This window comes from Cydia strobilella, chromosome 24 (assembly GCF_947568885.1).
Source record: "Cydia strobilella chromosome 24, ilCydStro3.1, whole genome shotgun sequence".
Lineage (NCBI taxonomy): Eukaryota > Metazoa > Arthropoda > Insecta > Lepidoptera > Tortricidae > Cydia > Cydia strobilella.
The window spans coordinates 3,250,014-3,263,070 of record NC_086064.1 but is presented as its reverse complement, the minus strand read 5'-3'; the positions used below and the strand labels follow the sequence as shown (position 1 = coordinate 3,263,070).

Here is a 13,057-nt window from a genome sequence, read left to right as displayed (position 1 = left end):
ATTGTCTAAGCATGCTCTATGTAGTACCTAAGTTACCTACTTATTTGTTTATTTTGTTTAAAATGGTAAAAAGTTTTACACATGTTTATTTGTAAACTTCATAAACCTAGGGAAGAGCGGTGCCTCCCAACACAGGCATTCATTTGCTTACTTGGCTCTATCCCCTGCATCATATACATGTGTTGTTAGGGTTCCGTACCCAAAGCGTAAAAATTACCCTATTATTAAGACTCCGCTGTCCGTCTGAAACCTAAAAGAATTTTATAACTCTGTAAACCTAAATGTATATTAAAATTTAGTTTAAGATTACTTAGTTTAAGATAAAATAAATTGTAGTAGTAGTAGTAAATCACTTTATTGTACAAAACAAAAATTGATAACATGAAATAAATTGTATGCCCGAAAAGGGTAAAACTGTTGATACCCATAAAAAATGTACCTAGCTATACTTCTTGTACCTACACAGTTTGAACAATAAATGTTTCTGATTTCTGATTTCTGTCTGTCTGTCACCAGGCTGTATCTCATGAACCGTGATACCTAGATAGTCGAATAACAACAAATACTAAAAAGTACGGAACCCTCGGTGGGCGAGTCCGACTCGTTGTCCGGTTTTTTCTCTCTCATATAAATTGCATTTTTTTTTTCTTTGTTTATTGTCTCGATTTTTTCTCAAGGAAGGAAATCTTTCTTTAATTACAGCTGATCATCTACTTATTCTCATAAGTCGTAAAGACATAATGGGGCGCTTTTATACTTTATCGTGGTACAGTCGCCATCAGATATCGCCGCTATACTTACTAAACCTCATATCTGCAACAATCATTTGATAGAAATGTTGCTTTTCTTTCATTCGGATTACGGGTGTTTTTGTCATCAAATGAGTGTTGCAGATACGAGGTTGAGTAAATATAGCGGCGATATATCGGAGCGGTCTGCGAGGTGCTCACAAATATCTGAATGTTATGTGCAATACATTTAAAAAAATGTATGTTGTCCGCAGTTCCAAACCATGAGGATATCGGCCCGGTGACCTTCAATCATGCTCCAGCGCAGCCTGTTAGGTGTGCGATGCTGTTAGGTAAGTACAATTTGACTTATAGTATGAATTATCTCAGATGATTTTTTTCGGGCTCGGGCCCTACTCCATTAAACAAAAGGTATAGTTTCCTTTATGAAGTGGTTACACTGCTTACTGCTAATAGCCCCGACATATGGAACGGGAACAAGCCCGTTTAAAAAGCAAATCTACCAATTTATTTATATGGTTCAAATTCATGAAACAGCCCATTCGGAGATAACACATTTGTTATCTGCAAAGAAAATGCCATCCTGACTGTTCTCTGAATGAGCTGTCACATAAATTTGAACCTTAATACTATTACGATAGTTGCTTTTTAAACGACATGGTTGCTTTGGCACGTGCTGAAGACCGCTCTTAAAATAAACAAAGGCTTTTGTTTAACAGATTAGGGCCCGAGCCCGAACAAATCATCTGAGATAATTCATACTATACTGCTGTGGCGGACAAACCCCATCCTATCCAATGGCGCCCTCACAAAAGTCACAAACGGCAAAGAGGATACGAAACGCCGGAGTGGGTTTAGTGGGTAGGGCCAGGTTCTCCCTCCCCTCTCGCCAGTTGAGAGGGGACAGGAGCGGCGAGCCCCCCCATCAATGGCCTTCTCGCGGCCGGGGGGACGGTGCGTAACAGCATTCGCCCACTCCGTTAACAAAAAAAAAAGACCGCTCTTAAAATAAACAAAGGATTTTCATTAACAGATTAGGGCCCGAGCCCGAACAAATCATCTGAGAATTCTGAGATAATAATTCATACTATACTGCTGTGGCAAGACGTCCCGGATTAAATATTAAAGATAATATAGTCATATCAACGTCTCTTAGAAAAATATGATCATATAAGGAGATTTTTCGCCTTCTGGCTCAGGGAACCGCCTTGAGACATTGAGTCCGCCATTTGTACAATTTAATATAGTGTAATAAAGTTTAAATAAATAAATAGTACAAAGTGTACGGAGTGAAACTAATAAGTTTCGACTTAAAACACGTGAGTGACCCGTTATTAATATATTTAATAGTACAAAGTGTAGAAACATCAATCCAACCTTACCTTTTCTATCTTTCTATAGTAATCCCTAACCCTCATCCCCTTACCTTTTATATTTTATCCTAACCCTCCCTTCTCCAGGTACGCCATGCATCTCCAGACAGATCCATAAAGCTCCTACAGGCCTCCTGACCCTTGTAAGCCATTTCTGTACCATTAACACAACCAGATAACCACCTTAGATGTTCTGAGGCCCTAGTACCTTGGTACTGTGAGGGAGTAACGTCAAGTTGCAATACATGTGTTTCTTTCATAGATGAATAAGTAAGGATAGACTGGATAGAGTGCTAACTGGGTCTCTATTGTTTGACATAATTATTGAAAGTCATAATGTAATGATAGTCATATTATCATTAGTCATAATTTGGTTTTTCTCAGAAACGCGTAACTTTTCAGGATTGCCATAAAACAAACCTTTTTTTTTGTTAGGAGGGAAAAATGCATTACGCATACCACCCGGGTGCGGGGGGTGACCCGAGTGGTTATGTGGGACTCCCGTCTAAGCTAATGAGGCCCACGATGTACCCACTAAAAACCCCCCATATGCCGCCTCGCCGCCCTATTGGAGGGGTTACAGGAACGCTTGCGCTTGTCATCCGCGACCCCACCGGCGGCAGCCGCCCACGAGCGCGGCTCCTTCGCGAATGCCCGAAGGCCCTTCACGCTAGGCGCGCCAGATGGTAAGACGCGCCTTCCTTCTCGGCTTCCATTCTGTATTGTAGCGGATCCCCCCGAGCCCGCCACAAGGAAGCCACGGGCGCCAGGAATTTCCCCGGCGCCCGGCGACAGATCAGGTCTATGGTTCTGCCGCAAAACCACAACTCGGCTGCAGAGGACAGGGAGAACGGCACATCGTAACACCGACACTCCTCTTCCTCTGCAGCCCCACCAACGCCACTACAGCGGAACGGCCCCGCCAAGTTCGCAGGGGATAGGGAGAGTGGCGCATCAAAATACCATCACTCCTCTTCCCCTGCGATCCCACCTCGGCCGCCGAGGATAGGGAGAACGGCTTACCGCAATACCGACACTCCTCTTCCTCGACGGTCCACCTTCGGCGCATCACAAGCGGGCTTAACTAGCCCACTTGGAGCGTCCTCCTCGGGCCAGCCCGCGCCTCAAACAGGCCGGCCCTGGTTGCCTCTTCGCTTCACCGTGGGTGACCAAGCCACGGTTACTAAGCCCCTCCACCACGACAAGGTGAGCAACCCGCGGGGGGCCATAAAACAAACCTAACCTAACCTAACTTATCTATAGGATAACCCGAGGAAAATCCTGAAAAGTTAACGGTTTCAGAATTATGACTAATGATAATATAATATGTCAATCATTACATTATGACTTTCAATAATAATGTCAAACAAAGGGACCCCAGTGCTAACTACATACATCAGTTTTCTTACCGAAACGCGGGTTATTTTCGTAGTCGACATCTAGCGTCAAGTAGTGGATTTATCAGTACTGCTACTTGACAATAGATGTCGCGACGAACGAAAAGTCTAATGCTCAACAATTTTCAGCTAATATTATAACCGGAACTCTATTTAGAACTCCTTCTGCTTGTAATATTAGTTGTATATTGTTTTAGCAATACATTTTTCGTCAGACCTTCGAAAAACCTCGAAATTCGTGTGACGTAATTAATGGATGAACCCTAAAGCTAAAATAGTAAAAAAGCACGTGAATAACGCGGTGTTGTAAGACTTGTAAGTAGGATGGCCGTCTTGAATATTTACTAGTCTCTGCTTATACTTAAGGTAAAGGAAGGAAGTTTTACAACCTGACCGCTCTGACCACGCCCACGTCACTAAGGTCAACTGTCAAAGTCAGGTCTAGGACGCGCTATCGGTCAGCTGTCACATGTGAACTGAACTACCGTCGACTATACATTTAAAAATAAATAAATAAAATCTTCATAACCTACAAATAAGGTCTAAAATCGTACGACACGGCTGGATTGAGGCAGATCAGAACGTGTTTGTTAACATGTGAATTTATGTGCGATGAAAATGGAATCTTATATATTTGAGAATACGGATCAATTTTGAATAATATTGAATAAAAGTGATGAAATACACGTGCCGTGGTTCGAGTGTAATTGCAAAATGAACTTTAAAGTTTTTGCGTTAAGATGCATTTTGTTAGGCATTTTTAATTTCATAATTACTCGTATACAAAATTTCAACGCGCTAGGACCATTTTGAAAATCGGCCGCCATTTTGAATCCGCCATTTTGAAAAAAAAATGGCGGCTTCCAAAACTGCCCAGGGTCCTCTATGACATTTGGTCGAGCACCCCCCCAATATCTCCCACCGTTTAGCCGGGCCGTCCTGTATATACTTCCGTTATAACATCTAGTAAAATCAGCATAAAAACTTAACATAGTTATACATTACTTCATGCAAGCGATGTGACAGTTTACATTTAATTCCATACATTACAACCGGCACACGCACGCGTATACAAGCGCGTGTGTAAAATGTCTACACAGGGTGCCGGGGTCTTGCATGCATCTGAGGTCTTAGCCAAGATTGACAATCGTACATCGACAAACGCCAAAAGAAAAGAAAAAAACGGACAAGTGCGAGTCGGACTCGCTCACCGAGGGTTCCGTACTTATTAGTATTAGTTGTTATAACGGCAACATAAATACATCATCTGTGAAAATTACAACTGTCTAGCTATCACGGTTCATGAGATACAGCCCGGTGGCAGACGGACAGACAGACAGACAGCGAAGTCTTAGTAATAGGGTCCCGTTAATACCCTTTGGGTACGGAACCCTAAAAGCGGCAAAAAAATCACGTTTTTTGTATGGGAGCCCCACTTGAATATTTATTTTATTCTGATCTTAGTATTTGTTGTTATAGCGGCAACAGAAATACATTATATGTGAAAATTTCAATTGTCTAGCTATTACGGTTCATGAGATACAGCCTGGTGACAGACGGACAGACAGACAGCGGAGTCATAGTAATAGGGTCCCGTTATTACCCTTTGGGTACGGAACCCTAAAAACTACTAAACGTATTTTCATACGGTTTTCACCAATCAATAGACTGATTCTTGAGGAAGTAAAACTATGAAAACGGATTATATCGCGTATATTGAATTTATAATACATCCCGAAGTTTCGAACCCTTTACAGCGTTCGTGGTCAACGGGTGACTGAGGAAAAGTTACAAAGTGCAAAAATACCGACATACTAAAAAATAATGAACAATCATAGACTATAAACTTTAAGGCTGGTTGTACATGCAAAATCGGTTCATAAGGCTAGTTATACACTATAATTATTTTCAAGTAAAGATATATATATATATATGACGGGGATAATTGGGGGTGTGGTGTGGTGGCCTATAGCGGTGGCGGTAGTGGGCGCAGTACATCGATGTATACCTACACAGCTAAATAGTATACTACCACTGCTACCAGTGTATGAAATAAACTAACGGACTCATCAACCTAGTGCCTACTATACTTTCGTACTAAATAATAAAAATAACTAGTCACGCTTGCAATGAAAGACAATTTAATTTGAAATAACAAAGTCACTTGTAACGTTCAAATCTTTATTCAAGTAGGTAGGCATATTACAATGCGATTATGAACGTCAAACAAAGCTATTCCGGTTCCAACCGTACACCTCTTGACCCGAGAAGATTTAACCCTATATGGGACCGGCAACAAACTCGGCGGGACACATCTTTTCAAAACAACACTTATTTTCTAATTTTTACAATAGTAAACCTCTAATGACTCATAAGAAATCAAATTAACACTCGGGATAAAACACTTAGCTAAATGATTAAATAATGTTGGAATCTATAAGCTTTCAAAATAATCCTTCAGGTATAAGCCTTCAGGAACGTAGTGAGTTTAGGCACGAGGTTGGTTAACGTCCGATATCTAGCACGGTCCGATCGAGAATGATCGAATGAATGCCGCGGAGCGGCGGAGCCTAATCGCTCCCACCAAAATGAATGTAGGCCAACTTACTTGACCAGTTACCAACAAAACTGCCAACTCGTACCTAACTTCACGCAAGCTAAACCACTTGACGTTCCAAAGCCTGTACCTAATCTTATTTCAACAAGAATGCCAATAGATGGCGTTACTCTCTACATAACTCGATAAATTACATTATCAACTAAGTAATACATAGCAACACTTTGCTAATCAATTGTATACAGGCGTCTAAAACTGAAATGTAACGCTGCAATGTGTCCTTCTGGAGTCAGGCTCCGACACGGCCATCCTGCGGTACACACGTCCTCGTGTGTGGGTGTATGCATTTGATTCTGAAACAAAACACACAGCAGAGTATTTCAATCGCTCGGTCATTCCTGACCCACAATTTCGGTCTCATTTGTCATCAAACAAAAACAAGCTATGACTCTACACGTGACTCTACATGTGACTCTACATGTGACTCTACATGTGACTCTACATGTGACTCTACATGTGACTCTACATGTGACTCTACATGTGACTCTACATGTGACTCTACATGTGACTCTACATGTGACTCTACATGTGACTCTACATGTGACTACATATGACTCTACATATGACTCTACATATGACTCTACATATGACTCTACATATGACTCTACATATGACTCTACATATGACTCTACATATGACTCTACATATGACTCTACATATGACTCTACATATGACTCTACATATGACTCTACATATGACTCTACATATGACTCTACATATGACTCTACATGTGACTCTACATGTGACTCTACATGTGACTCTACATGTGACTCTGCATGTGACTCTGCATGTGACTCTGCATGTGACTCTACATGTGACTCTACATGTGACTACATGTGACTCTACATATGATGCGCCAGTCCATCGGCTTGCTGGAATCTAACAACTCATCAGAAGTTAACCATCTCAGCCGCGTAAGTGCTACTCCTCGCAAAGAGTATACTGCACATAAAAAGCAGACCACTTGCACCTCTTACATGCTCCGGAACTTCTAATGCATTATTAGACAATGCCCAGTCCATCAGGTTGCCTTCAGTCCATCGAAAGCAAAATAGTAGAGCCCAGTCCATCGGGCTGCTTTCAGTCCATCGAAAGCAAAACAACAGTAGTGCCCAGTCCATCGGGCTGCCTTCAGTCCATCGAAAGCAAAATAGTAAGTGAGTACCCAGTCCATCGGGCTGCCTTCAGTCCATCGAAAGCAAAACAGTAGTGAGTGCCCAGTCCATCGGGCTGCCTTCAGTCCATCGAAAGCAAAATAGTAAGTGAGTACCCAGTCCATCGGGCTGCCTTCAGTCCATCGAAAGCAAAACAACAGTAGTGAGTACCCAGTCCATCGGGCTGCCTTCAGTCCATCGAAAGCAAAACAGTAAGTGAGTACCCAGTCCATCGGGCTGCCTTCAGTCCATCGAAAGCAAAACAACAGTAGTGCCCAGTCCATCGGGCTGCCTTCAGTCCATCGAAAGCAAAACAACAGTAGTGCCCAGTCCATCGGGCTGCCTTCAGTCCATCGAAAGCAAAACAACAGTGCCCAGTCCATCGGGCGTACTCTCAGTCCTTCGAAAGTACAAGCTTTCAGTCCGTAGAAAGCAAAATAACATGTTAACAGTGAATCACAAAAAAAAAGGAAATAATAAAAACAAGCGTTACAATAATGTTACTCAGAATCACTAGTACTATCAGCGTCATTAATATCCAACTCATAGCAACCTGTACCTGTTGCTCAGGCATTTTTCTATTTCGATAATGCGGGTATTTTAAATTCAAATCGGTGTCAGTATATATTTGACCCAATTACAGACTGAAACTGAACATTACTGATCAAAATCACATAAGATCGCTTCATACTTTAGCTTTAACATCAGGTGAACATGAGTTCTGAACAGAAGTAAAACTTCTCAAAATAAACCCAACGAAATGGGAACTGCTCACCAGCTTAATACAGTAGGTATGATGCACACGTCCAAGCACGAAGGCCGATGCTCTCCGCCTTGCAGTTGCCGTTGCTGCGGCAGATGGCGAGATACACGATGTGGTTTTTCATAGCTGGCTGTTAAGCTGCTTCAGGCGTTGAAACACACGCGTGATGGCGTCTGTAAGTTGTCTCTGCTCAGGCTGCACCACACTGTAACATTAATTTTCAAACGCGTAGCTCATGTTTTCATAATCTACACGATTTGTGTCTATCACGGCATTACGGGCAATAATTAGTTCCAATTTATTAACTACAAAACGTTACAGAACTAGAATGTCATAATTTTATGCATTGGCGAATCGGCCGGATTATTTTCTATCGACACAATTTTATTTTCATGAAAATTAAAATTAGAGGGTAGATTTACAATTGAGCGACGAAATAATAACATGTCGTGATAGTTGATGCTTGATTGTAATTAAACGTAATGATATTACAACAAAATAACACGTGATCGCTCTAATTTTAACGGATTACAAATCAACAACAAAGAAACGTGGTGATATCAGAGATAGGGTCACGTTACGACGGCTCTGGTCGACTGCCTTAATCATAATTCACAATAATTCACACCAAATAACAATGAACTTCACTCACCTTTCAATGTAGGTCAGACACGTGAGCTTACCATTACCACGTGTCCAGATTAGGCATGTATGTCCCCGAATACAATCCGGAAATACGAGTACACCACGATCCCACGTGGCTGTGCAAGCAATACATGATGCTCTTAATAATCCCACGCTCTGATGTCGGGGATAATTGGGGGTGTGGTGTGGTGGCCTATAGCGGTGGCGGTAGTGGGCGCAGTACATCGATGTATACCTACACAGCTAAATAGTATACTACCACTGCTACCAGTGTATGAAATAAACTAACGGACTCATCAACCTAGTGCCTACTATACTTTCGTACTAAATAATAAAAATAACTAGTCACGCTTGCAATGAAAGACAATTTAATTTGAAATAACAAAGTCACTTGTAACGTTCAAATCTTTATTCAAGTAGGTAGGCATATTACAATGCGATTATGAACGTCAAACAAAGCTATTCCGGTTCCAACCGTACACCTCTTGACCCGAGAAGATTTAACCCTATATGGGACCGGCAACAAACTCGGCGGGACACATCTTTTCAAAACAACACTTATTTTCTAATTTTTACAATAGTAAACCTCTAATGACTCATAAGAAATCAAATTAACACTCGGGATAAAACACTTAGCTAAATGATTAAATAATGTTGGAATCTATAAGCTTTCAAAATAATCCTTCAGGTATAAGCCTTCAGGAACGTAGTGAGTTTAGGCACGAGGTTGGTTAACGTCCGATATCTAGCACGGTCCGATCGAGAATGATCGAATGAATGCCGCGGAGCGGCGGAGCCTAATCGCTCCCACCAAAATGAATGTAGGCCAACTTACTTGACCAGTTACCAACAAAACTGCCAACTCGTACCTAACTTCACGCAAGCTAAACCACTTGACGTTCCAAAGCCTGTACCTAATCTTATTTCAACAAGAATGCCAATAGATGGCGTTACTCTCTACATAACTCGATAAATTACATTATCAACTAAGTAATACATAGCAACACTTTGCTAATCAATTGTATACAGGCGTCTAAAACTGAAATGTAACGCTGCAATGTGTCCTTCTGGAGTCAGGCTCCGACATATATATATATATATACGCAATAAAAAAAAACTACGCCGGCTCCAACCCTACACCACGGACCCGAGAAGATTTAATTCCCTCCTTCTTCTTCTTCTTCTTTTCGTGCCGTGGCTCCACCCCCACTTCTATACGATAGATGCCCAGTAGGCAGCGGTATTGACAGCCCTGGCTGTCGTGTCCCTCAGATCCAGTTCCAAGCAGTGATGTGGGCATGCGGGGCACGCCAGTAGATGTGCCATGGTTTGCGTTGCTGTGTAAATTGTAGGAGGGTATCCCAATATGGGACCGAAGGAAGTAGGAAAGTTTTGAGTTCTTGAGGAAGGTTTTGGTGTGTAATTTGTAAAGGTTTTGTAAACCCGTGCGAAGCCGGGGCGGGGCGCTAGTATTTTATGTAAATAAACTTGTAAACATCACGTTGTCATCAACTCATCATATAACATTGCTCTGTCAATATTTTCTAACATAAACACGTACAGTTTGACCTTTCAAATGTCAAATGATTACTATTCGTCCCATCGTCACTGTTTACTGACAATTAGCTACACGCATGAAAGATATTTGTGGCTTTCCATAACAGAAGGGTCCTTATGCTTCTAGTGCTATAATGAATTTTCATCTGAAATTCCAACAGAAATTCTGATAGAAAGGTTCTGATAGCAGATGATCGTGATGATGAGCATAAGGACCCTTCTCTGATGGAAAGCCACATTTTATATGTTGTTCAATAACACGTTCATAAATACGAAATTAATCCAAATATGTGAAATACGCATTTGTTTGTAACATTTTTGTAAAGATATTAGAATTAAAAAAAATTATAACACAATTTTTTTGGGTATATTAGGCACTTATATTAGACTAGCTTTTGCCCGCGACTTCGTCTGCGTGGAATTAGTAATTTGGGTACCTTAATTCTTAAACAAATCTGCGTTTTAATCCATCCTCTTTCAGCCCCAAATTGGTCCACACTATACATTTCAACCCCATTTTTTACACCCTTAAGGGATGATTTCGGAGATAAAAGTTATTCTATATCATTTCCCACAGCTCAAACTATCCCCATACTAAGTTTCATCTAAATCGGTTCAGCGGTTATTGATTCCCCATATAAATTTCCACCCCCGTTGTCACCCCCTTGAGGGGTGAGTTCTGGGATAAAAAGTATCCTATGTCCTTCCCCGGGACTCAAACTATCTGTATACCAAATTTCAACAAAATCGGTTTAGCGGTTTAAGCGTGAAGAGGTAACACACAGACAGACAGACAGACTTTCGCATTTATAATATTAGTATGGATTCGTTATGTATTAGGTTAGGCATAAGTATAACGAGGAAAAAAATGTGTTATAATTTTAAGTGTATTGAGAAAACTATATACTTGAACGCATTTTTAGGCGTAAAGGATCTGTCACACTGGATGCGTTCTGCGGGCAGCGGTCAGGTCAAACTTCAACTTCCAGGGTTGCTGTCAATGTTGTTCATACATAATGAGGGTTTGACCTGACCGCTGACCGCAGAACGCATCCAGTGTGGCAAATAAGGATTATAAAATAAAAATTCACATAAATTAAATTAAATTTAAGGAAATAAGAATTTTTTTATTTTATAATGTGACTTTTTGTGTATGGGGCGTTTTACTCGCGGACATTTATTATTACAATTTGGAAGTTTCTGGGGTACAATAGATAGCAGGTTTATTAGATTTGTGCCATTGTGTGTTGGCGCGTGCCACGGCGCGTGCGGCGCTCACACACATGGCCGACAGCTCACACAAAAGAGACATTTGAGAAGATGAAGACTTATATAAGTAGTCTGTCTTATATCAAGTGGTTTTTCCACAAATTATCGCGAGTTCAAAGATTAAATTCTAATGAATGACAAGTTCTTCAAAGAAATCTAGTCAAAATCTTGACACCGCCACCTACGTACGACCTTGTTCACGTTTCTGAATAAATATATGTGCTATTTTCAACCAAAAGGGTACTTATTGTCGGTTGTCAATAAGACGCTATTTCCATAAGGATTCAATTTGAAATCAACCTTATAGACAACCGACAATGTGGTACCTTTTAGTTGAAAGAGAAGAGTTGTATAGGCTCCCTTACAGTCGGGCAAAAAAGAGTATAAATTAAAAAGTGGCAACACTGTAGTTTCTTCCCTTTCAAATCAATCTAATAAAAACGGGACGACACTACAGTGTTACCTGCACTTTTTAATTTCTACTCTTTTTTGCCAAACTGTAGACCAGGGATGTTGCGAATATTCGCATCCGCATCCGCAACCGCGGAACTTCCGCATTATTTTCAACATCCGCATCCGCTTAAAATCGATGCGGAGCTTAATGTGGATGCGGATGTAGAACAGGTAGGTACAGGAACGTCTTAGCGGCGGCGTAAGTGCTAGGTAATTTCGTCATTAGCCAATACGAATCTCGTTTCGTTTTTCTCATTCGTCGATCGAGCACTTTAGCCTATGACGGACAGCGACAAGAAGTGAAAAGTTTGTTCTATTTGGACTTTAGTATAGTAAAAAGATTGCGGGGCACCTGCTATATTCTATATCTGCTATGTTCAAATACTAAAAGTTTCGTTTTTTTTAAATAAAAATTACTAAAGTGTAATATTTGACGTTTTTTATGTGCCTAATCTCGACATCCGCATCCGCGGATGTGAGCCTTTAAAAATCTGCATCCGCGGATGTCAAAAAATCGGCATCCGCAACATCCATGCTCTAGACTGTACATTCCACGACTCTTCTCTTTCCAGACTACATTAAAAATCAGTGAAACCGTGGCAGCTTTAAAGATTAAGATTTTGAGTTTATTTATCAAGTAGGCATTACATTGCGCTTATGAACGCTCAAACCTTACAGCCCGAGAATACTGCGCTATTTCCGACCGATACGACCTTCGAACATTCAAGAAAAGAGCGTACTCCCATCTTAAAGGCCGGCAACGCGCTTACAACCCCTCTGGTGTTGTTGTCCATGGGCGGCGGTGATCGCTTACGCTATATAAAAAAAAAAGATTTAAAAAAATCCTTCGTAATCTCAATAACTTTTAACTATTCTTTCCTATATCATAGGTACATACATTTTGAATTGTCACTATTCTCTATTTTATTTTACTCTAATTCCTCGTTCGTTCGTTAATTATTTGTTCGACTTGACATCATTTTTACTATAACGTTAATGAATTTTCAGTTAATCAATCAACCAATCAATAATAATTTATTTTTGAACAAAAGTCCATAATGTGTTAGTATCATACATAGT

General features: G+C 40.8%; 1 protein-coding gene and 1 long non-coding RNA gene across 3 annotated transcripts in view; both read left to right on the top strand.

Moving 5' to 3' along the window:
• The window catches only part of LOC134752208 (uncharacterized), a 56,845-nt gene that overhangs the window by 9,420 nt on the left and 34,368 nt on the right, over nt 1-13,057 (top strand). The gene's annotated exons all lie outside the window — the stretch shown is intronic.
• The window catches only part of LOC134752150 (pantothenate kinase 3), a 54,162-nt gene that overhangs the window by 12,849 nt on the left and 28,256 nt on the right, over nt 1-13,057 (top strand). The window contains exon 2 of one of the 2 annotated variants that reach the window (XM_063687746.1): nt 1,004-1,081. The gene's annotated coding sequence lies outside the window, so the exon portion shown is untranslated. Of the gene's footprint in view, nt 1-1,003; nt 1,082-2,222; nt 2,266-13,057 lie in introns of those variants that run through there. The other variant, XM_063687747.1, reaches the window with a different exon arrangement.